The sequence below is a fragment of the Protomyctophum parallelum genome (assembly GCF_964188405.1).
Source record: "Protomyctophum parallelum genome assembly, chromosome: 18".
Classification (NCBI taxonomy): Eukaryota; Metazoa; Chordata; class Actinopteri; order Myctophiformes; family Myctophidae; genus Protomyctophum; species Protomyctophum parallelum.
The window spans coordinates 22,447,455-22,470,801 of record NC_139716.1 but is presented as its reverse complement, the minus strand read 5'-3'; the positions used below and the strand labels follow the sequence as shown (position 1 = coordinate 22,470,801).

Here is a 23,347-nt window from a genome sequence, read left to right as displayed (position 1 = left end):
ACTGTACAGAGACAGCATGGCGCTGAAAGAGGTCAACCATCGGATGGCTCTTTTCATGAAATAAATTTCACTGGTCCTGGATTTGTTCCCATACAGCCGAGCTATACATGTAATATACGGATATGCACGTCCTGCATATGCAGACGTTAAAATAGTACTGGATCTAAATGTGTGTGTGTGCTTTGAAAAGCCTGGTGTAGCTCGGACGATATGCTGCAGCTGGGTTTCTCAGAACCTAAGTTGGCCCTGCTATGGAGTTGACTGTCATATAGATGATGACCTCAGAGTAGGAAGCAGGAATAACCCCCACCGCTTTCAGAGACAAATTAAAGGTCACTCGTTGGCCTTTGGAGAGTAGTCACAGAGGGCACAAAGGCCAAATGCTACGTCAGCAAGACCATTAAACACAACAATGTTATGACTTGTTATGACTTGCACGCAAGCAAGCACGCACGCACGCACGCACGCACACACACTGAAATCAGCTGGGACACTACAGGGCAGAGTGGACAGACAGGACATCAAGGCCTGAGGCCTTTTTTTTAAAGGACATGAGGCCAAAACGACCTGGCACTGCCTCCATGAAACTCCTGCTGATGAATGAGATTCCATAATTCTGCAATATTACATGCCCTTGTGTTCTAGAGTTGAGTAGACCTATTTTTGGTGATTAGCACCTAGGGTGCCTTCTCAGGGTGATATATCCTGGAGCCGAATTCCGGTGGCTAGCCTATCTGTATAACAAAGGCGTTTGTTGATCACACGGGTTGATCAAAGACTTTGGTTTTACATAATGCAATAAATGTCGACACCCCACGCCAATGTACAGTGCTTAAATAGTGACCAAGAATACAATCATTTGGTCAGTTGGGGCGCAAGCCTTGTGTGGAGACGTCAGCCACTTTGCTGGCTGGCGTGAGAGAGTCTGTCTATGCTGTAAGCTGTACTTCGTTGAAATAAACAACTCATGGAACATCGAATCTCGTCTGTCTGCCTTGCACATTTTCTCCTCTGTATGGTATAAAATATACATCACTGCCCTGATGATGTGGCAGTGGCACCAAAGGGCTCAGCTCTCTCAAATGAAGAAAATGGAGTTCCAAATGGCTCCAGATTTGCCTCCAAGTGCTGAGTGCACATAGAAGCCACAGCATTATTAAAGCCTGTCTTGTTTTAATTGCTTTTTGGATGAAGCGTGCGCTAAATTGTGACCCAGCCCAGCAAATAGATGTCATCCCACAACTCCACACTGTACAGGAGAGCAAAACAAAACAATGAGTTAACCATTTCAATCCTATGAGAAAACTTGCATCTCTTAGAATCTGCATGGGTGAGTATTATGTATTCATGTGTTGAGGCACACAAGGAGCATGTGTTCTTTCCACATGCAGGACTTCTCCCAGGCCATAAGACCCCTTAGCTGAGAGAGAGATGAAGCAGGGACCCCCACTACACATTAAATGTGTGGTTTTCATACATCTAACCACACCCTCAATACTTTGTAAACTTGACCTTTGGCTGTGTACGTGATCCCTCTAGTCTAAACCAGGGTTGTCAAACTTGTTTCAGGTTAGGGTCACATTGCACGGAAGGGCCTACGACGCGTTGCAAGCTTGTAGATTGGCTATTTTCGGCTAATGTTCCCCCTAGAATAGGGATGCTATGGTTCAAGTGTTTAATGAACAAATAATGTCCCTATCACCAGGGGTGAAAGTGGGCCGGAGCGGTCCGGAGCGGCGCTACCGCTAATAAATTACAATTTCCTGAATCACATTTTCAAAGATGATCTATTTGCTGTGTTCTGTCACAATTATGCAAAACATATTTTTGCTGATGAACAAGATGAATGCTGAACACACTCTTGGACTAATGAGTCAAAAGTGACTTCATCAAAGAATATACAAGGCAAAAATCCTAAATGTCGATTTAATTTAACTCTACTTTTACAGAGTGGTACTGTACTCTACGTACATTGGCTTCTAGAGTACTGTACTCTAGAAGCCAATGTGATTTTTGGCCTAATTATAGATGGAACATTTCACCCACAATGCAAGCACATTATTCTGCTTTACACTTGCAAGTCACGCACATTGACAAAATGCAGCTCACAGCGACAATGCAATCTGGGGAAACCATATAACTACCCACTATTTTGGGAAATGGGATTCAGCACACTCTCCTCAAACCTCTGGCATAAAATATATGAAAGAAATATAGCAGTGGTATTTGCCAGAATAATATGCTCGCCAGGTGAATAATCATGCTGGCAGGGAGTGACAAACCACCGTGGAGTGACATAAATAAGATGAGAATGGGACAGAAGAGAAAGGGGAGAAAATATTGTTATCCCTTCAGGAGGATCGACTCTCTGCTGGTCCTATCCACAAATATAAAGAGTGTTTTGGAGGAGCTGTTTGACATTGGGCACTGTCCCAACACTCAAACTAGCATCTGGATGAATCATAACTATGATATGCTGCGTCTATCTTTTGTCGTCTTGTATTTATTTTCCTGCTGAAAAAAACAAACCGTTGCATGTCTTCTGCAGGTTGCTTTTCCCATTTCCACCAAGCTCAGGCTTTTACAACGTAGAATAAAACATTTTACATTTGATTCGGCAGTGCACTGTAGCAGGTTACTTGGGAAAGTTACCAATCTCAACAACAAACATAATCTCAGGGGATAATTTACAGGTTATTAATATACCTACATACTTGAATTTTCCTATAGGCCTATGGAAATCTTAACATAATTAATGTCTGACATTAAAAGAGCTCCTGCACTTTCCGCGTTCCTGCAGGCTATAGATTCAATTAATAGTTTTTTTGTTCCTGGCATAACAATCCGACTGGTGTTATGTCAGCATTCCATACTGTGAAGAGTTAGTGTTTTAGAATGTATGTATCTTTTTTTATGTATGCTGCAACAGGCAACTTAATGATGGAAAATAACTCATCTAGACTGAATAGCCTAAGGTCAGAAGAACATGCTCCGTCTGTATGAAGGGTACAATAGAAAAGTGCTAGTTCCAGGTGACATGCTAGCTAGGCTTAATTCTAACTGTGGCTTTTCGCCTCATCTTATTATAATTCAACTCTTAATTATAAAAACTATCTCTGGAGTAATTGCAAATACAATGTACCCTCAGGGCAAATGCCAAAACATTTGCACGTTAGCCTGAAAATCCGATAAAGCTAGATTCACAGCGACAGTCTTCTCACCTCTTACTAGTATTCACATTATCTTCTGACAGTCACATTCAGAGAGAGCTAGGCCACAACCTTCAAAACAAAATCAATGCTCTGTGAAGGAAGAGAACCAGTTGGGCTGAAAATATCCACACCTAAATGTCAACTGATTTCTGGTTCTCAAGTCACGTTACGTTGTTATAACAACAGATTGTGAGGAGAGATCCGAGAGACCTCTATCATTTGAGGTTTTGTAACACAACAAAGCCCTGAGTTGAAAGGGGCTGGATCGCTGGTCAGAATGACGACATTGCTTTCAGAACGTGTGAATCACGACTAACTTGCGTCTTAAACTGTCAGATGATTCCTGATATCTCCATGGGAAAAGAAAAAACAGTTCTGACACACCAGGGGGTCAAGGAAATCAAGTGAATCCAAAACAGCGCTGGTAAAGCTTTTGGTGAGGTCCATTTCTCAAGCCAGATAAAACGTGTCGCTAGAGAAATAAATAAATAAATAGAATGCCTTTTCTCATTTTCTGGAGGTTCCATTTAACTATGTCTGTCTTATCTTCCATCCTCAGCCGACGGTATGGCCCAATGCCGCCTTGACGCGACAAGTAAGATAAACTTGGCAGATCAACTTTTTCGATAGTCACCGAGCCCATAAACAACTGGTGCCTCTAATCTGATAATCCACCAATGAAAGATTAGGAGCAGGGAGTATTATTGTGTTGTCACTCTTGCTTACGGGGTCACATGGGCTTTGACTGTGAGGTTAGACGTCCCCTCTGTAAATCCCAGGGAAACGTGTCACATCTCTGCAGGTGAGTTGCGACGATAAGACGGACCACATGAAATGAAATGGACAAGCTGCAATTATCACAGCGGTTAATGAGGAACAGAAAGACTCTGCCTGCTGCACGGAGATGGGCTCCGCTCGCAGGCAGCACGGTGACAGACAGCGCTGCAAAGCTGTGGGCTGGGGCCCTGCTGGTGGGCCGAGAGGATATTGCAAGTGGGCCCGCAAGTCATTGGTAAAATCATTAAGTTGATGACATAAAATTATTATTTTTTTCTTTCACAAGACTGCCAATAAGTCCAACGCGCTTCAGCCGGTTAATTAAAAGGGCTCAGTGCTCAACAGGGACAACTTGAATAAGAAAGAAAAACGCCTGGGCGATTCAGGATCGACTAAATAAAATAATGGAGCACTCGACTGGTCTGCACATATTCTCTCTAGGTCGTCCTCAGACGAGCCCTCCATCGTCGCTTCCAGTCGTCCTGGTTCTCCATACATCTGGGCAGTTCATTGGTACTTTGAGCTCCTGCGTCGCTCTTGAGTACATCCACGTATGTTAGCGTGGGACGTCCTCGTGATCGATGCCTGTGTATTGGTTCCCACAGCACCAATTTGCTGGCTGGCAGTTCTTGTGTCTTTGGCAGTGTCCTGCTAGTCTCATTCTCCTGGCTGCTACAGTATGTTTTGGTTCACCCTTGATATTCCCTCAATACAGAATCTTGTTGGTAACACATGTACACTCTTGCTGAAGTACTGCACTTAACATTCTGGTGTAGCAAGTAGTGTAGACTTCTGCAGGGTTGGCTTCAAGGTCCCGCATTCACTGCCATATAGAAGAACAGACTTCACCGTTGCATAAAAGAAGCTGAGTTTGATTTGACGGGGGAGGTTGGAGTTCCATGCACCGGTCATGCCGTTCAGGGACCTCCATGCAAGTGCATTCCTCACTTTCAGGTCTTGCTCGGTTGAGTTGACCCATGAGCCCAGGTACTTGAAGTCCTTGACTTCCGCCAGCATATTACTCATTATTCAGTATTACTTTTTTTATAAAAAGTCATCCCATACTGTAAATCTGTTTTTGTTGTGATACGGATAAATAGGAACTTAAAGTATAGGTTCCACTGATCCAAGCCAGCTCTGAAAATGCACGCAGCCCACCCATTTGACCACTGTTCAGATTTTTTTTCAAGGTTGGGAAATGGGAACCAGTTGTGTGCAAGTGTTGATCACCGGAAATAGCAGATCAACAAGCTCACAATGCCTTACACAACAATGTGTTATGAGCTTATAGATCTGCTATTTTCAGCGTGCAGCAGCACGATGCACAACCAAGTACTGTATAAATCAGACATACAGTATATGGCTCCAGACTGTAAATGCCTGAAAATGGGTTCATTTCTTTTAAATACATTTTTATTGTTTATGCCACAAGTGACGGTATACGAATGGCAGAATTGTCTTTTTTTCTTTTCATTCTGAAGCCGGAACTAAAGCACCCCTGCTCTGCTCAGCAGTGCTCGTCGCTCCTGCATTTGGGTAATACGTGTTATTAACCATTCAAACGGCTCCTGTAGGACACCTCCCGCTATCTGAAGCAAGGAGGGACGGAGAGTTGGACTAATTCAAACATTCTTCAAACTGCAATTTATTTTCCCCACGAGTTGTAATTATGGTCTATTAAAATGCAAATGATGTCAACGGCAGAGGAGCACTAATCACTCACTGTCTGCTTATGGACAGTGGAGTCACATTAGTGGGAGGCTCTCGCACGGTGGAGGCTGGAATGAACAGAGATCTGCTATCTGCGGTGGGTTCCATAAATTAGGACTCCCTTCTGGCTACTAGTACTGCGTGGGTTTTTTTTTCACTCCCGAGAGGAAAGCAAGGATGTGTTCACTTATTTAGAGCTAAATTAAAACTGAGTGTTTTAAAAACAAACTAGAAAAAGCGTTATAGAGTGCCACGGGGCTGTTGTGAGCATACATGTGGAACATGATACATCTAAATCATAGAAGCTGATCTAAAATAAACCTGTAAAGACATTAGTTCCGTATCTAATTTATCAGCTCTGAACAGTGTATAGGGATGTTTGTTTTTTATGTTGTCTGTTTTTAAGCGATTACACGCAATTCAAGCAAGACATGTCAAGCCTATTTTCAGTACTTATTATCTCTCTATTACCTTATATAAATGATCACAATGTCAGTCTCAGGATTATTATCTGAAAGAATAAAAGCTGCATGCAAACAATCCTTTACTGGCCCGTGAAGGTTCACCTTTTATACCAGGAACTAGCATAATACGTTATATTTCCAGTGTCTTATCCAATTCCGAGTTCATTTCTGAGCACTGTGCATTGCCATATTCATGCTTGTCAAGTCGTGTAAGCTTCCCTTGGTGGAAGTGAAGGCTATAAGCCAGCTACACATGTGGAATAACGAACATATTGCCACAAATTATGATCTGCATTTCGAACAAGCTATGGCGTTCTACATTAGCTTGGTGTGTTTCTGCCGCCCTGCTGTCTTATCCCATGGACCGTGCACACACGCACGGATGCACGCACGCACGCACGCACAGTGTTCCCCTTCGTTTTTATATGCATTACACCAAGGCCTAGTGGGGATTAGGGCTTATCTATACCACTGTTAACCATACGCCGTGACAACAACCTTGTGTCCCCCTTATCGGAGGGTTAGCTGCTGACAAGGTGGTGGCGTTATTAATAACCCAAGCTGCAACATTATGAACTGTTCACAGGAGCATGGCCCGACAATGCAATATGCAGTGGGATTGAGGCACTGCCACGTCAATAATAAATAGTACCTGGACTGGAGGTTTTGTCTCAAAAATGTTCTCCTTGATTTATGCTTGTGTTTCATTTCATGAGTCGCAGAACACAAATGACAAGTTAATAGCGGCGATTTCTCTTTTGCTGGGATGACATAAATCTCTCGTAATGATTTAACCGATTTTGGGCGGTAACCCCTTTTGGTGTTTTAAGCATTATGTTATACTTTAGCTATTGAAAAATAGCAGACTTACAAGCTCATAGTGCGGCATAGAGTGCCGCACTACGAGCTTGTAGATCTGCTTATTTTGAAAACGTGAAAATGTGGCGCATTTAAGATATTTTTTGCGGCTTACGCCTTTTATTGGTTTTTGAAGGGACAGACAGTAGGCTGACAGGAAACGGGAGAGAGATGGGGGATGACATGCAGTAAAGGCCGTGTCGGGCTCGGGAGTCGAACCCGCGGCACACTGCGACTGGATCACCAGTCGGGTGCCCAGATGGTTACGCCACCGCCTGGGCCCTACAGAGAAAGTTTTTAACTCCAATCTTTGCTTCTGGGAGGTCCCTGGAACTACATATTTTCAGATGGGGGTCGGAGGCCGATTACATATAATTTGTGCGGTGCTTGACATGAAATAGTTTGAGAACCACTGACATAGAAACAGAGGTTTTTTCAGAAAACTGTCAGGTCTAAATGGGTTAAACCGAATTTGTGCGCCCATGGCAAAAATGTCTTCCTTAAGTCTGCATCAATGCTGCTACTTTAGGCTACACTATTCAGCAACACTGTGCTACTATGAATTTAAACATCTCAGTAGACAGTCTATATTTGATAGCTCTTTATCCACTATGAAAGGACATGTCCTGCGGTAATAAAGATCTAATCCAGCATGTGCGAATAACACCACACAGATACGAGGCAAATATACTGTAAAGCTTATACGCCCACCAAACTGAGAGTGGGCTGACCAGTGAAGTGCCTTTGTAATCACTGGTGAGAGGATTTGTGAGAATATAAATAGCACTTTCATTAGATCAATACTGTCATCCCTCCTCCGTGGGCTAACATTAAGCACACACGTTGGGTAATAATGGAGGATTGGTTGGACACACTCTGTAGCATTCTGTTTGATCACATGCGCCGGCATCCCCCAGGGTGCAGTCTCCGGCCCACTGATGAATTCATCTTTCCGACGGGCCCCCATGGGAGCTCCGGCACTCGGGGAGAGGCATTGATTTTTCATTAAGGAGATCATTGCAATTGGAAATTGAATTTATTTGGGGTTTTAAGAAAATAAGAGAGCTGTTTCCAGGCCAGCCCCGAAGGCCAGGGTCGAATTCAGATGCATGCAACACTGATGGAATGTTTGCCGGGCACTGAGAATGCTACATCAAAGGGTAAGTATATGAGCACATCCAGAATATGAGAGAATACACCTCACACTTTGTGCTACTGTAAATTAACAAGTGGAAATGTGACTACCGTATGTTGTCCTCATTGAGTTGAAGTTTGAAATGTGAGCCTTTCTCACTGTTGGGTCGAAACCTTGTACAGAATGTCCAAAACTGTGACTTTTCAGGCAAAAAAGGAATGTCTTCCAATGGAGCAAGGTAGTTATTATTTAGTCATACGCTCTTGTTAATACTTTTAAGTGGTTCAATGTTATAAAACCCAGAGACGGACATAAGTACTTTCTTTTTTTTAAGATTAGTTTTTGGGGCTTTTCTGCCTTTATTGATAGTATCAAGTGAAGATGGACAGGAAAGAGGGAGAGAGAGAGACGGGGAGAGGTTGTCATGAGCAGGACTCGAACACGCGACACGCTGTCAGGCCAAACGTTTATTTTTATTTTTTATTCAAGAACGATGGCTTCTATTTCATGCCAACTTTCCAGTAAGAGAAAGGCTGTAGTTTCTATTATCTTGGAATGCTCATTAATTATGTCCTTGGTAGGCAGGTTTTTGAACTGTCCACAGCCCACCAATTTAATGCAGCCTGAGTAGAAAGAAAAACAGTGCCATCTTATAATGAGCATTGTAAGGACCAAATAATATATGAAGATATGGTTTAAAATGGGTGTAAGTATAAAACTAATCGGACAATGGCTGTCAATTCCTAGAATTTCACTATGAGTGCTTGGTTATTGAGCCATAACGGGTGTTGCCCCAGTGATAGAGAAAATGTCCTGATTCAACCATACAGAGAGCGTTGATGGACTTATCTGCATTGAACCTATTGGTAAAAACATGGAGATAAGGTTGAAAAACAGAATTTATTACCAACACCCTTGGGCAATATGTTCATTTTGGCGTATTGTTATACATTATGTAAGTACAGATCTGTTGCTGGACGAGGTTATCCAACGAAAGGCTGGTAGTGCAGCTACAGTGGCTGCCATGTTTAACATGATTAGTTCCTTCTGCCATGAGTTTGCTAATGGCGACAGTTGCCAAACAGGCCAAATAGTAGCCTGCTGTATATAAAGGTATTCATCTGCACAGAGCTTTAATAATACAACAACCTTCCTATTTAGTGACAAATTAGATGACGAAGATTTAATGATTATTATGTTGCTGCCTTACAAAAAGTCTGAATCACTAATAAAAACCATAAAGCACAATAAAAAGTATGTACTGTATGCGAGTACACTTATAATATAATAAAATACATAATGCAATTCAATACATCCGGCGTATTTATCAGATGACATTCTGTGACATTATCATGGTCAGGGTTATTTCTCTTGCCACATTTTATGACCTAAATGAATCAGCTTTTGACAAAATATCAAGGCTCATTACAGGTGCTATAGCTTGCACCTAGTGTATATGCAAACCGATGTTGCGCTTTGCCGTAAATCTTATCAAGGTGAGGTAACATGTTTACCCCATTAATTTATTTCAGTGAAAGCCAGCCCACTGACCCGTAAAATGAGTTAAGATAATAGTGACCTTAACATGGTCTTCTGCACATGGAGGTAATTGCTAAGGCTCCGGATCAATCAATATTGACTCGCCAGTATTTTTTTCCCCTTACTACCCACTATTGCTCCAGCCGAATGTGTAAAATTGGCTTTAGACGGACGGGGAACATATCCCTGATAGTTTAACCTTTATCTAGCTAACATGTCCACTTATCTGTACAATTATAGATTTTGCCAGTCAGACTGTTTCACTCAGCATTCTGTTGAGTGTTAAGAGACACATGAGGACAGCTGGGCTACAGAGTACAACGTTGGGACTAAACTTTAACAGCAGATTCAGATTTTTGTTGTATTTTGACCACATATAATAGCTTTTGTCATTCATCAAAAACAGGTGTTGAATGGCCACTATAACTTCTTATTTATATTACTTAGAATGAGGAGGATGTACAAGCAATTCATCAATTGATTGTTAGGGAAGACACCCACACATCAACATGCACGGCGCACGCACACACGCACACATGCGCGCACACGCTAGGGCTGGGGCGGTATGGGATTTTTATTACCGCGGTTATTGCCGGCCCCCATACCGCCCCCCCCCCCCCCCCCCCTAAAAAACTAAAAATGCACTATGCACTTCTATAAAGCCAAAAACAGGAAATCATCATAAAGGAGGTAAAAAGGGGGAAAACGTATACAGTGAGGGGGGAAAGGGGTGGGTGGAGTCAAGGGATTTACATCTTAATGACAGTTGGTAGGGCGTTCCACATTTTTGTGGCATAGGAGTGAAATTAATTTAGGTGGACCCTCTTGTAAACAAGTGTCCACTCACAGTTAACAGTCTTTGTATTGAGTTGTGCTTGAAATGTAGTGTAATTCTGCAAACTGTTAATAAATATTTTAATCAATCAATCAATCAATCAATCCTTGTTTGTGCCGAATCTGGGTTGCACATGGTTTTTTGAACTCCCTCTGGTGTTGTTGTGTTGCTGGCATGATTAGACTGACTGAGCGTCACTGTTTATTATGATACACTTTTCATTTCATAAAAAAAAAAAAAATCATTTCATAAAAAAAGAAAAAAAAACCCCGCGGTAATGAACCCGATACCGCGGTATGCGTTACATACCGGCGGTATGGCGGTATTGCGGTTATTGCACCCAGCCCTAGCACACGCACACACACACACACACACACACACACACACACACACACACACACACACACACACACACACACACACACACACACACACACACACACACACACACACACACACACACAGTTGCATGCACAAACACTGATTGCTTGGAGGCATTTGATTTCTCTTTAATTTTTCAAGGTAGGGGCACAGATTTAGTAGGCATTTCCATCTCAACTTGATAAATCTCACAATCTTTTTTTCCTCGCCACACGCTGAAGTAATTTATTTTCTATCTCTCGGAGCTATATTTTCCAGTTAATATTTCATCTTCTTTTTTTCATACAACCTGACAAAAGATGCCATGAGGGGATGATAAGAATTCTAAAACCTTTGCACTCTAACACCAAATACAGGTTTTTACCTTGAACGACATTTACAGAGAAATACACATACGGTAACTAAATAAGTATATATTCTCTTCCAGCGCAAAGTTTATGTATTAGGCTTTGGACATGGTGTTCATTGTTCATCCTGTTCAAAATGTCAGTATACACAAGTTCGAACAGAGGACAGTATAATGCTGTTGCACCAAGTTGTACACATGAAGAACATCTACACGTAGCATGTCCCCGAATGAAGCCTATAATTACATTAAACAGCAAATCAAAAGTGTTGCTTTTTAAAAACTTAATATGCTTTTTGAACAGCCATACTGTATACATATTAAGATCAGGGGGGAAGAGTTGTGCAAATGTCATGTTTTGTGTTCTTAACATTATGAGCTCAACGTTTATTTATTATTAATATTATTATTATTTTAAAATGTTAATTCTGTAGACTTACTTTTCTGTTGAAATTACATTTTGCTATACAGTCATGTCTAACGGGCTGCTTCTGGCCATTCAGCTCAGACATACTGTAATTCGAATTTGATAAGGTTTCTTTCTGGGACATTGTTAGGCTAACATTTGGATTAAAAAAAAAGAAAAGGGAAAGTCCACCGCTGGCTTTAACTTTGATGAGGTGCTAATATCTAATATCAAAAGCAGATAAAAACCCTTATTAGCCCCAGTGGTCTTGTCAGAGTGGGAACTTATTACACATACTGTACTGTGGGAGATGAGACCTAAGCATATGCAGCAATATGACTGACTCTGGCTTTGTTACATGTCCTTAAGCTTTCTGATGGGGGGGGGGGGGGGGTCAACTTAATTTTGTGACTTAAATGCTCGGGGTTTATAGAGGCAGACAAGCCGATATTGTTTGAGAGATCTAATTCTGGCTCTCATGTTTGGCAACATCTGGAGGATTACAGTTGTCTATAGCCAGGAGCACTTTGATAATCGCTTGTCATTTTTGGGTAGTCGTTCCTTCAGCTCTTTCTAAAGGTCTTGGGTTCATTCAAATATTAGTGAGATTAGTTGTCTTCTAGGAACGTTTCCATGTGGTCTCTGGGTATTGGTTTTCTTTTTACATTCACCATTTATACTTCAGGGTATAAAGTATTCTAAAATATACCAGGGAACTGGCCATTTCTGACCATCAAAGTCAAAGTGTGTTGACCAATAAATCCATATACCCTATTGGCCTGAATATAAGACTGAATATAAGTTTTTTTTTTTTCAATGGAAATATCCTAAAAAAAAGGGGGCGTATTATAATCAGGGACAAGATTATTTGACATTCAGTGTTCTTTTTTCACAAATGATTCTTGAAAAATGGGGGTCTGATTATAATCAGAGTCGTCTTATATTTGGCACAATACGGTACTTATTGACCGGGATGCACCAGGGGTCTATCTTTTTTTGGCAAAAATAGCCGTTCTACATGCTCACCACATGCCACATTGCTATGCGTTGTGAGCTTATAGATCTGCTATTCTCTGCAAATGTTCAGTAGGGAGGGATGCTCGGGTTCATGTGGTTAAGTGGTTACAGTATTATGAGCATAATGGGTAAAAAAAAAGTGAATTCTGTTCAACTAATTTAAGGATACTACTAGTAATTTAAGGATACTACTATAGTATAAGTGAGTTAAACGTGTGGGATTGTAGTATAAGTTAAATTAGTACATTGTGTCAGCGTCAATGAAAAGAAACCCAACATTACATAGATCAGTGAGTGGTGAGGCAGCTGTTATAAATCCTCTTGCGAGATTCTCTCAGCAAAGCACAAAGTAAGCACACTAGTCGGACGCCACTAATCAATGCCGCGAGACAAAGAAGAATGGGGTTTTGGCACACAGCGAATGACGGACTGCATCAATACAGAAAAGGCTCACCCTAAACAAGTCGGAAAACACCTTGGGTTCCAGCACCATGTCCCATCGATTTCTCTCCGGCTCAACGCAGACTCTGCAGCGTTTAGACATTTAATTCCCTCTCAAGCAAAGTCATTACACTGACGAGCGTTTAATTAAGCAATCATGGTGGTGCAATCTCTGTGATTCAGAGTCTAAAAGGTAGCCAACTTGGCATCACTGTGCCCTCCAGTGCTCAGTACAAACGTTTGTTTAGTTTTTTTCCCTTCCTTCCAACACACAACAACAACAACAACAACAACAACAACCTCATCAAAAGTGAGACACATTATTTGAAAGTCTACATTTGTGGTTGAGTATAGCACCAACTGAATGCACTTCCCTCAGACTAAGGTCTCCTAATTAATTACGTACCCAGGGATTTTCTGAGATGGAAGAAGTCAGGTATTCATGGCTGACCTATTTCCCCAGCTAAAGGATCACAGTTTTAAGGGTATTGGACACATGTGTCTGGGGATGAATCAGGACAGTACTGTTCTCACTTCTCCATGCCTCTATGAGCAGGGATATGGTGCTTTATGTATGGAATATGGCCTGTGTGTGTGTGTGATATGGTGCTTTATGTATGGAATATGGCCTGTGTGTGTGTGTGTGTGTGTGTGTGTGTGTGTGTGTGTGTGTGTGTGTGTGTGTGTGTGTGTGTGTGTGTGTGTGTGTGCGCGCGTGCGTGCTTGTGTGCGTGCGTGCATGTGCTGGGTTTGGCAGCCCACAAATGGCCTCAGCTGATGCTAGATTTCCTGTGGTTATAAACAGAGGAAGTAGCACGGCTCTTGATAAGACCATTTTGCTGCTGCGGGTTTGTTGTCGTTAAAGTGATGATTGAATTAGCATGCATTACAATATGACACATAGGTTGTGGACGTTGTGAAGAGTCTGCATGCATACCGTGGGCTTATGCAGAGACTTAGTTAATAATGTGATTGTCTGATTAAATAAGTAGACACGCTCAACGCACACCATGCGCAGCCGTGGTAATGTTGCTATAAAGAGACAATCTAATCAAGCTCTGTACTCCTTTAATTAACTCTACTGAGTGTATTACCAGTAGTTTGATCTCTTGTTTTAATACTACGTTGTTGAAAGGCTTTCTGTATAATTACAGAAATAATTTTCCACATGCATTGCCTATAAAAACCCATTTGATTTAAATATAGATCAGATCATGTATCTATGTGTGATCTGCTATCATCTGATTTGTATTATCAATGAGAGACCATTGCAGACTAACTGGTGAGCAGAGTTTAGGCTAGCCGTGTGCATTGACGTTGCTTTGTGCGTTGAGATAGACGACATCATAATGATCATATATAGTTACAGATCTGCAAACGTCATATAGCCAACACACTTAAGACTACTGTAACCATTCAGTGAGTGACTTCAAGTAAAGAAAAGTAAAGCTTGGCCAAAAAATAAAGACAAATAGACTACTGTTACATTTTAACCAATCAAACCTAAAGACAAACAGCCTACTGTTACATTGTAACCAATCAAACCTATGTTGTCATTGACTGGAGTCTCCCAGGACTCCCTCTACAACAAATATCGTTGCAGATAACTGTTTGACAAATGTTGAATGTTCTCCTATTTTCAATGAATGTTCGCCTACTTTTGCTGAATGTTTGATGTACCCAGAATAGGCACGCTAGGGTTCATTCGTGTGGTTAAAAAGGACACACTCAGGGCGTTCTAATCTCAGGCTATAGATGTTAATCAAGGTAAAAACGTAATCTGGGCATGATAAGACGCTCTCTTTAATGGGCTGGTTGTGGCAGGGGGCTTGCACAGGTGAAATGAAGAGGAACTGATTGCTCACGGTGATTGTGCTTGATTGCATTTTAAATTTTAAACCTCAATCTACATGACACCATGACAGTGAATGCCAATGCTCGCAAACTTTTAGTCAGGAAATACTTTTAGAAACTGACTGATTGTAAGGCCTTTTTTGCACACAGAATCATGTTTTAGCGTTTTTTGTGTAGGAAAATAATTAATACAAGAAGTGTTGTAATTTTGGAAATATACAGCAAGTAAATCTTATACATGTCATTGTTATGCCATCCATTTCAAACCATAATTGGAATTTTGTTGAGGCGGCACAAAACCCCGTCTCATTTCTCTGGATCAATGTGACACATGGGAAAGTCACTAGCCGCAACTTTGTTAGAGAATGGAAATAATACATTTCCCTGCTGTTCCCCTTTCAGTGGATAATTGTAGGAGGCAATGGAGAGTATCGGTGGGGATGGATTTGCATGCGTCTAACACCAGCTGCACAGAAATTATGCCATTCATGGAATGTTACGAGGAAATCAATGGATCAATCATTGGTATAGCCATTGTTTGTGCAGAGAAAAGAATATGACATGACATGCAGCTAAACATTAGTTCTCCTTATGCAGCAGAAAACTGAGGAGGTGCTTGAGGGGCTGAGCTGCATGTGGTCATTTTGCTCTAAGTGTTCCAATGGAACGGTCATAGGGTCATCCTGTGAGTGATAGGTGCCCTGATTTGAAAGCCCAACTCCCGCTAACTGGTTTTGTCAAGCCACATTGTTGTTGATCAAAGCAGTTTCTTAATACCTACTCAGCCAGATGGAAGCAACGAGAAGTAAAGAATGTTTAAACAGATGGTGTCCTCCTTCTTCTTTTCCTTTTTTGTTCGTCATATTCTGCATTTTCCTTTGAAATGTGTCAGTGGGTTCTAGCGCTAAATGCTCACCTTTTACAGCTGAGACTACAAGGAGGAGTAAATCAATTGTGGCTACATCACATTCCATCATGCTACATCCATCACAAACAGGCTTTCAGTGTTTTACAAGCGAGGGAAATCTTCAATTTCACATGCCCAGCAAATTCTGTGCCACGTACTGTATTCATAACATGGAAAAAATGCAACCTTGAGCAACCTCTCCCGCATTAATGAGCACGCTAAATGGAGCCAGACAACTGATCTGGCTGAAAAGGGTTTTGGGATTACAGTAAGGATTGACCAACTTGACTATTGAAAGACTGCTGTCCATGTTGGCTGGTACAGTACACAATGTCTTGGCTTGATCTACTGTCAATTTGAGAGACAACGGCATTGATAATATGTGACACTTATGTACACTCTCTCTCCAGCTGTACTGCACTGTATTTGACTGGTTGTCTTTGTCTCCGCCAGGCCGAAGCTACCCTGCTATCCTACTGTTACTGTTTGGACTGTTTTGGACAATTTTCATTATGCATATTCATTTTTCACTTCACTTCACAAGTTGATATATGGAGAGACAAGGTTTCTGCCTGACAGCAATGTTAAATATGTAGAGATGCACAGCATGGGGGAAATAGCTCTAATGTCATTTATGGGTTTTGGCTCTACTGTTAAAAACACTCCAGCTAATCCCTACAAAGAACCAGTATGTGAATAAATGGCTTAACACGTCAGTCTCACACAGACTGTCTCTGTCACTGAGAACGGCAAGAAACGTCATATACTGTACATACAAAAAAAAAAAATCTAATCCAGATTTTGTGTCGGTGTTAATTGTACACGATGGAGACAGACAGAGGAGGATGTTATAGGCCTATAGAGATAATGGCCCTGTTTCATCATAAAGCTCCTTTGATGTGAAAGTCAAAACATTTGCCACAATGTGTCAACTACAGTGGGTGAATTTAGGGGAATCTGTCACATGGAATAGAGGGGCCATGTGACATTATTGTGTCAACACATTCTGGACGGGAACACCTTTTGGTGTAACTGTAACTCTACCGCTAGCTGTTAGCATAAACCACAGCTCCAGGGGCCAGCATACACACCCCCCCCCCCCCCCCCTCCCCCCACACACACTCTTGTCACACACACTACCAGCAGCATTGGAACACTCACACACTCCTTGCCTCTCGTCAGAAGCGTTTACATGGCGCCAGTGTCGCAGTACAAAGGCACAAATTAAATCCGAAATGTGGATGGAATCCACCAAGGACAGCGATCTTAGAATCTGAGTTATGACGGTTTGAAAATCCTCTCTTCCACTGCTTTGCGCTGTGAATACATTTCCAATCCCATAGTTGGAACGGTGGGACGTTGCTATGGGATGTTGGGAACCAGACCATTGTTAAAGGCTTCTGTAGGCATCAACCATTACATATATATTAGTATATAGACGGATATACGGACTTGGTATATGACGCCACCTAGCGTCAACGTACGTATATATACATACCTGGGAAAATTGAGTTATTTAGCTATTGAAAAATAGCAGATCTACAAGCTCATAGCACCAAGTGCCGTGCTATGAACTTGTAGTTCTGCTATTTTTCATGGCATAGAAACATGAGGTTTTTCAGAAAACTGTCAGGATTTAGAAGACATTTATAGAATCGTCCTCAGGTCTAAATGAGTTAATATCTTATGCTAAATTGATGAATTGAATTAAATAAAAAAGTCAGGGGGTTTATATTATGTCTGGTTACATTCAGATACAGACAGATTTGAGGGAAGACAGATTGATCAAAGAAAGGCAGACACGCAGAGGAAGGGCCGGGCGACACTGTGTCCGCAGCGGTGCACTGCCAGTCTGCCACTATAACCAATGGAACCCGGCTACACCCAGCTCTATTTGTCCGCGTGTACGCGGGGGTTACGCAGCCCTTCACCTCGCCTTCAGAGGAAGAAAAAATAAAACCAGTAAATATGGAACTCTCTGCGGGATGGACGAATTGTCGATTCACCGTTTCGTTCCGCCCACAGTACGGTTACGTACCCAGTGTAGCCCCCCAGAAGAAGACATTTCACTTAGCAGTGTCACTGTGTCGCAGAAAGTTGGTTTTTTTCTTAACAAAATGTAGAAAAATAAATTAATCATATGATAACATCATAGCAGCATCAAACACGGTTTTGATATTCCATGCCGTTTGCCTGTATGCCTTCAAAAATGTATGTCCTAGTGAAATGGGAGCTGTGCATCCAATCCCAAATGATGGCAAAGCTTTTCAACTTGCTGTAGCTCCATGTCCAACCTCCGCACATATGCTGCCTGTAAGACTTTTTATCTGGCTATAAGCACATATTTTGGGCATAAAAGCGTGCTGAAGATAAAAGTGTGCACCACCCCACTCTATGCCAGTAGACCTGATAAAATTGGTCCTGGTTGATGCCAACATACAGTGCATTGCTGATTTACATGACGACACACCCTTAGTGCACCTCTCCTCCCACGCCAATGCACGGCGAGTTCCCACAATCCCACACAGGCGGGGGGGGGGAAACATGCCTACAGAAACTGTCAATTTACCCATTCACTGCATGCCTCACGTCAATCTCCAAAATAGGGCCCTTAGAATATCCAAGTTATTATTATCTATCATTTACCTTTACCTAAATGTCAAAACTGATATTGTCTGTGAATTTCTCACTTTGAGCTCATGTATACAAAGGCAGTGATTTCTGGGAGAGGGGTCAGGCAGAAGTAAATATATTGTGTTACATTTGATTAAATTCTTGTAAAACAACAGGGAGAGAGAGAGAGAGCAGCTGCTCAACTGTCAGACAGATGAAGGTGCATGGTAGTTGGATATTACATTTTAATATGGTTTTGGTGGTGTTGATGTATTCACCATTATTCATTTGTTGGGTAACATTCAAAGCTGAAATTACTTTTCCCTCAAGATGAGGAAGTGTGAAATTCCTAAACTTTGAAGCCTTAATTTCACAGAATTACAGTTTTCAGAATCACACATTTCCGAATAACAATCTCAGCAAGTGCTACCTCATTTTAGCTCTCGTCCTCTCCTTCATATGAAATGAAATTAATCAAATGCAAAGAAAAAAATCCAGTTTGGTTACAGTGTTATTAACTGAACAACATATTTCCACTTTGCTTTCCTTTAATTAGTCCATTGTTGAAAGTTCTGTATTAGTTCTGCCTTATTTTCAAAATCACATATAATGTACTTTGGAACTTTGTTGCAAACCATAACCATTTGAACCCTAGTGTCCCAATTTTGGGCATGTCACTATAAATAAGCAAACAATGCATCATCGTCGTGTTGCACAGTGGCTGCAACCTCAACCTGATCTCTTAAAAGTCTAATATCTCCTCCGAGTCATGGGGATATTCCTTTGGCTCAGTGGTTAAGATGTTGGCTTTCCACACGGGAGACTAGGGCTGCGAATCTTTAGGTGTCCCACGATTCGATTCGGATTCTTGGGGTGACGATTCGATTCAAAAACGATCTTTTCGATTTTTCCGATTCTCGATTCAAAAAAGATTTTTTTTCGATTCTAAAGCAGTTTTTTTTATTTTATTAAAAACAATTAAATAGAATTTTAGCATGATCTACTCCAGTCTTCTGGCATGAAAGCAGAGTACATTTAGTAAAAAGCTTGTATAATTGTAAAGGTTTTATCAACTGAATGATTTAAACACACAAAGGTTAAATCCAAGAGTAAGAACATGTCTCATTTATTTAGTGGTTCTCCTCCTACCTCACCGACCGGACCTACCAGGTTTCCTGGAAAGGTCTGTTATCATCCCCCCGAACCCTCCAAACTGGGGTCCCACAGGGATCTGTACTTGGTCCTCTCCTTTTCTCACTGTACACTAAATCCCTTGGCACTATCATCTCTGCTCACAATATATCCTATCACTGCTACGCCGATGACACACAACTGTTTCTATCCTTCCCCCCCTCTGCCACTCAGGTGGAAGAGCGCATCACTGCATGCCTGGCTGACATCTCACAGTGGATGTCCTCCAATCACCTCAAGCTGAACCCAGACAAGACTGAGCTTCTCTTCTTCCCAGCTAAGTCCTGCCCTATGCGGGAGCTAACTATCTCCGTAGACAACGCCCTGGTAACGTCTGTCCCAACAGCCAGGAACCTCGGTGTTGTCCTGGACAGTCAGCTCTCGTTCAAAGCTCACATCACAGCTGTCACTCGATCCTGTAGGTTCACACTCTATAACATACGACGAATTAGACCGTTCCACACCCAGGAATCAGCCCAGCTCCTAATCCAGACAACAGTCTTGTCAAAACTCGACTATTGGCCCAGGCCGTGGCGTAACGGTCTGGGCACCGGACTGGTGATCCAGTCGCAGTGTGCCGCGGGTTCGACTCCCGAGCCCGACACGGCCTTTACTGCATGTCATCCCCCATCTCTCTCCCGTTTCCTGTCAGCCTACTGTCTGTCCCTTCAAAAATCAATAAAAAGGCGTAAGCCGCAAAAAATAAATCTTAAAAAAAAAAAAAAAAAACTCGACTATTGTAACTCCCTCCTTACTGGCCTACCAGCATGTGCACTTAAGCCTTTCCAGCTGATCCAAAATGCCGCAGCTCGCTTGGTCTTCAACCAGCCAAAATTCTCACATGTCTCCCCCCTGCTCCACTCCCTCCACTGGCTCCCGGTCGCTGCCCGCACAGAATACAAAACTCTGATGCTGGCATTCAAAGCAACCAAAGGTATGGCTCCCCCATATCTTGCAAGTATGATTGAACCCTACAAACCCTCCCGCGCACTCAGATCAGCCAACGCAGGGAAGCTGGAAGTACCCTCACTAAAAATGCCAGGACAACGCTCCACACGTCCCAAACTCTTCTCCCTTCTGGCTCCAAAACTGTGGAATGCACTTCCCATTGCAGTCAGAACTGCAGCATCACTCCCAATCTTCCGCCGTAGTCTGAAAACCCACCTTTTCAGACTCCATCATGGCCCATAGCACTTACCCTACCCCCTTAGATAGCATTTCTGTAGACTTAGATAGCATCTGATACAGACTTATAGCATGTTATGTAGACAGCACTATAATTGCATTGTATATAGTCATAGCACGCCATAGTACATATGTATAGCATAGTAGTATATATATATATAGTTTATATGTATAGTCTCATAATATAGATATTCCACTGTTACTTACTGCATGTTTTATGATAAATGCTTTTTTGTGATGTATTCCCATGCTTTTTGTTCTTGCTTAATGTAAGTCGCTCTGGATTAAGAGCGTCTGCTAAATGCCTAAATTGTAAATTGTAAATTTAGCTTGCACAAATTTGAACCAGTACAAATCTCTTCTCACTCAATACCAGAACAATACATTAGTATTAAAACAGGTGTAAAATAAATACAATTGGCAGGCTTAGCTTTGCTGGTAAATGCACTATGCAGAAACCCAGGCCATAATGCATTGCATGCACAGGTACATTAAATGTACCTGTGCATGCAATGCATTATGGCCATTATTATTATTATTATTTTTCCCTTGCACAAATCTTTGGAAAATGAGAATCGATTCTGAATCGGACGGCATTAGAATCGCGATTCTAACTCGAATCGATTTTTTTTGACAGGCCTACGGGAGACCCACGTTTGATTCCCGGGTGTTACAGTCACATCGCCGCACATTGTGGGCTTGTAGATCATCTACTTTCACAGCACATTGCACAACACCACGTATAATAAAGTATAAAATATCATTAGAGAACAGGGCTACGAAAGTAGTCTCAGGGCTTAGTTGTCACGTCGGTTAGATGTTCAATTCCCCATCCTGCCTACAATAGGTGAGGGGGTTATTGGTGAGAGAGTCTTGAACAGAACTCAACAGAGCAATATAATATAGAATAGAATATATGGAGCATTATGCTTCAGGCAGGCGAGGGAGTCCATCCGGTCTCCAAGCCGCTCCAATCATAATATACGGCCGTGCTCTAAATTAAGCCAACCGTCTCACTCACTCACTACACATATCTCACCGCTGCCACAATGACAGCTCGACAGTGGACAGACTCCCTCCACCTCCCCAGTCTCGTCCTTTAGTAGCATGTAGGTCTTCTCTATGTCATTCAGTGCGGGTTCATATGCATCGTGTCATGTTATTTTCATTGCCGTGTTATCTTTAGTTTCTGCCCTGTGACGGGTTCGTATGTCTATTATCATGCACATGTAATACAATGTGTATATTTAGGCTCTGCTCCAGGGGAGGTTGTGATCTCATTGTGTCAGGCTTGCACTGATTGTTCTAGAGACCATTGAGGGAGCAGAACCACGCCGCCAAATGCAATTCAACGTTATGGAATAAATTGTTTCCGTCTTGTCCAGATGTGTCTGACTGTTTAAATATTCAATCTTAAACCTTCCCAACTGTTCACAGACTCATCAGGGCCACCCTGATCACTTCAAACCCGATAGGTATTTACATTGAAATCTGGATGGTACAGCTCGTGGACCCACAAGCTGAGGACTTGATTGATATGGCGACCGCAAATAACAACAACAAGCTGGTTTATATACTCTCGTTCATTAGACAGCTGCGATGGAGGAAAAGCTTGTCATATTGTGAAAACAAAACAAAAAAGCCATATATATCTTCCAAGACATGTAACCATATGAATAGCAGCAGAGTTGGGGAGATTAAATCCTCGCTGAAGAACGGACAACCTGTCTTTGCCCACGTCTCCAAACATTTTCTCATCCAAATTCTGTGAGCCTCCCACGTTTGGTTGGCACTGCAAAATGCACACAGACACTACAGCCAGTTGTTGACTGTTTACATGCGCGTTAATTCCCATGAGCACGTGAGGTGGACTCTCTTGGACGATCAATAGTTTCTGTTATTTTCCAATATTTTATCTGCTAATGTTTGGAACCTTACTTGATGCTACTATAGGTTTTGGTTCCATTATACCACATTCTATTTTGGATACAGGGAAGTGATACTGAATTACTGATATCCCCTTATTACCTGGACTGAAGTCTTTACAAACATTGCATATGTCTCACCACTCGCCTGCCCACCCTCCCTCTGTACATATCATTCAAATCAAGTGATGGCACTTCATAAGCCCAGGCAGCTCTGACGACAGACCATTAAAGGCAGTAGTTAAATCCTTGGAGAGCCTTACCTTGAGGTTGAAGGTGTGAAAGTCATGGAACATTCTCTCTCCTGAGACCTGTGACAGAGAGAGGATGAGACGTCAGTCATGATTAGTCCACAGCACAATTACAGAGCAGCCAGACTGACAGTGATTGATCAATGAGGAACTCCCTTAATGAAGACAAGGGCTCAAGGGCTCCCGGGAGCAAATTGGCAAAACAAAGTAAGTGATGGGAATTGTGCCCCAGATGGCACCAGCACTAAGTGGCTCCTACTCACAAAAGACAAAACATGCACATCTGATATTAATTTCAAA

At 42.0% G+C, this 23,347-nt stretch overlaps 1 protein-coding gene across 20 annotated transcripts in view; it reads right to left on the bottom strand.

Annotated features, from left to right (window-relative positions):
- Nucleotides 1–23,347, bottom strand: part of LOC310875778 (receptor-type tyrosine-protein phosphatase delta) — a 337,144-nt gene that overhangs the window by 258,112 nt on the left and 55,685 nt on the right. For all 20 annotated transcript variants that reach the window (XM_083789123.1, XM_083789126.1, XM_083789140.1 and 17 more), the window contains exon 4: nucleotides 23,060–23,107. The gene's annotated coding sequence lies outside the window, so the exon portion shown is untranslated. The remainder of the gene's footprint in view (nucleotides 1–23,059; nucleotides 23,108–23,347) is intronic.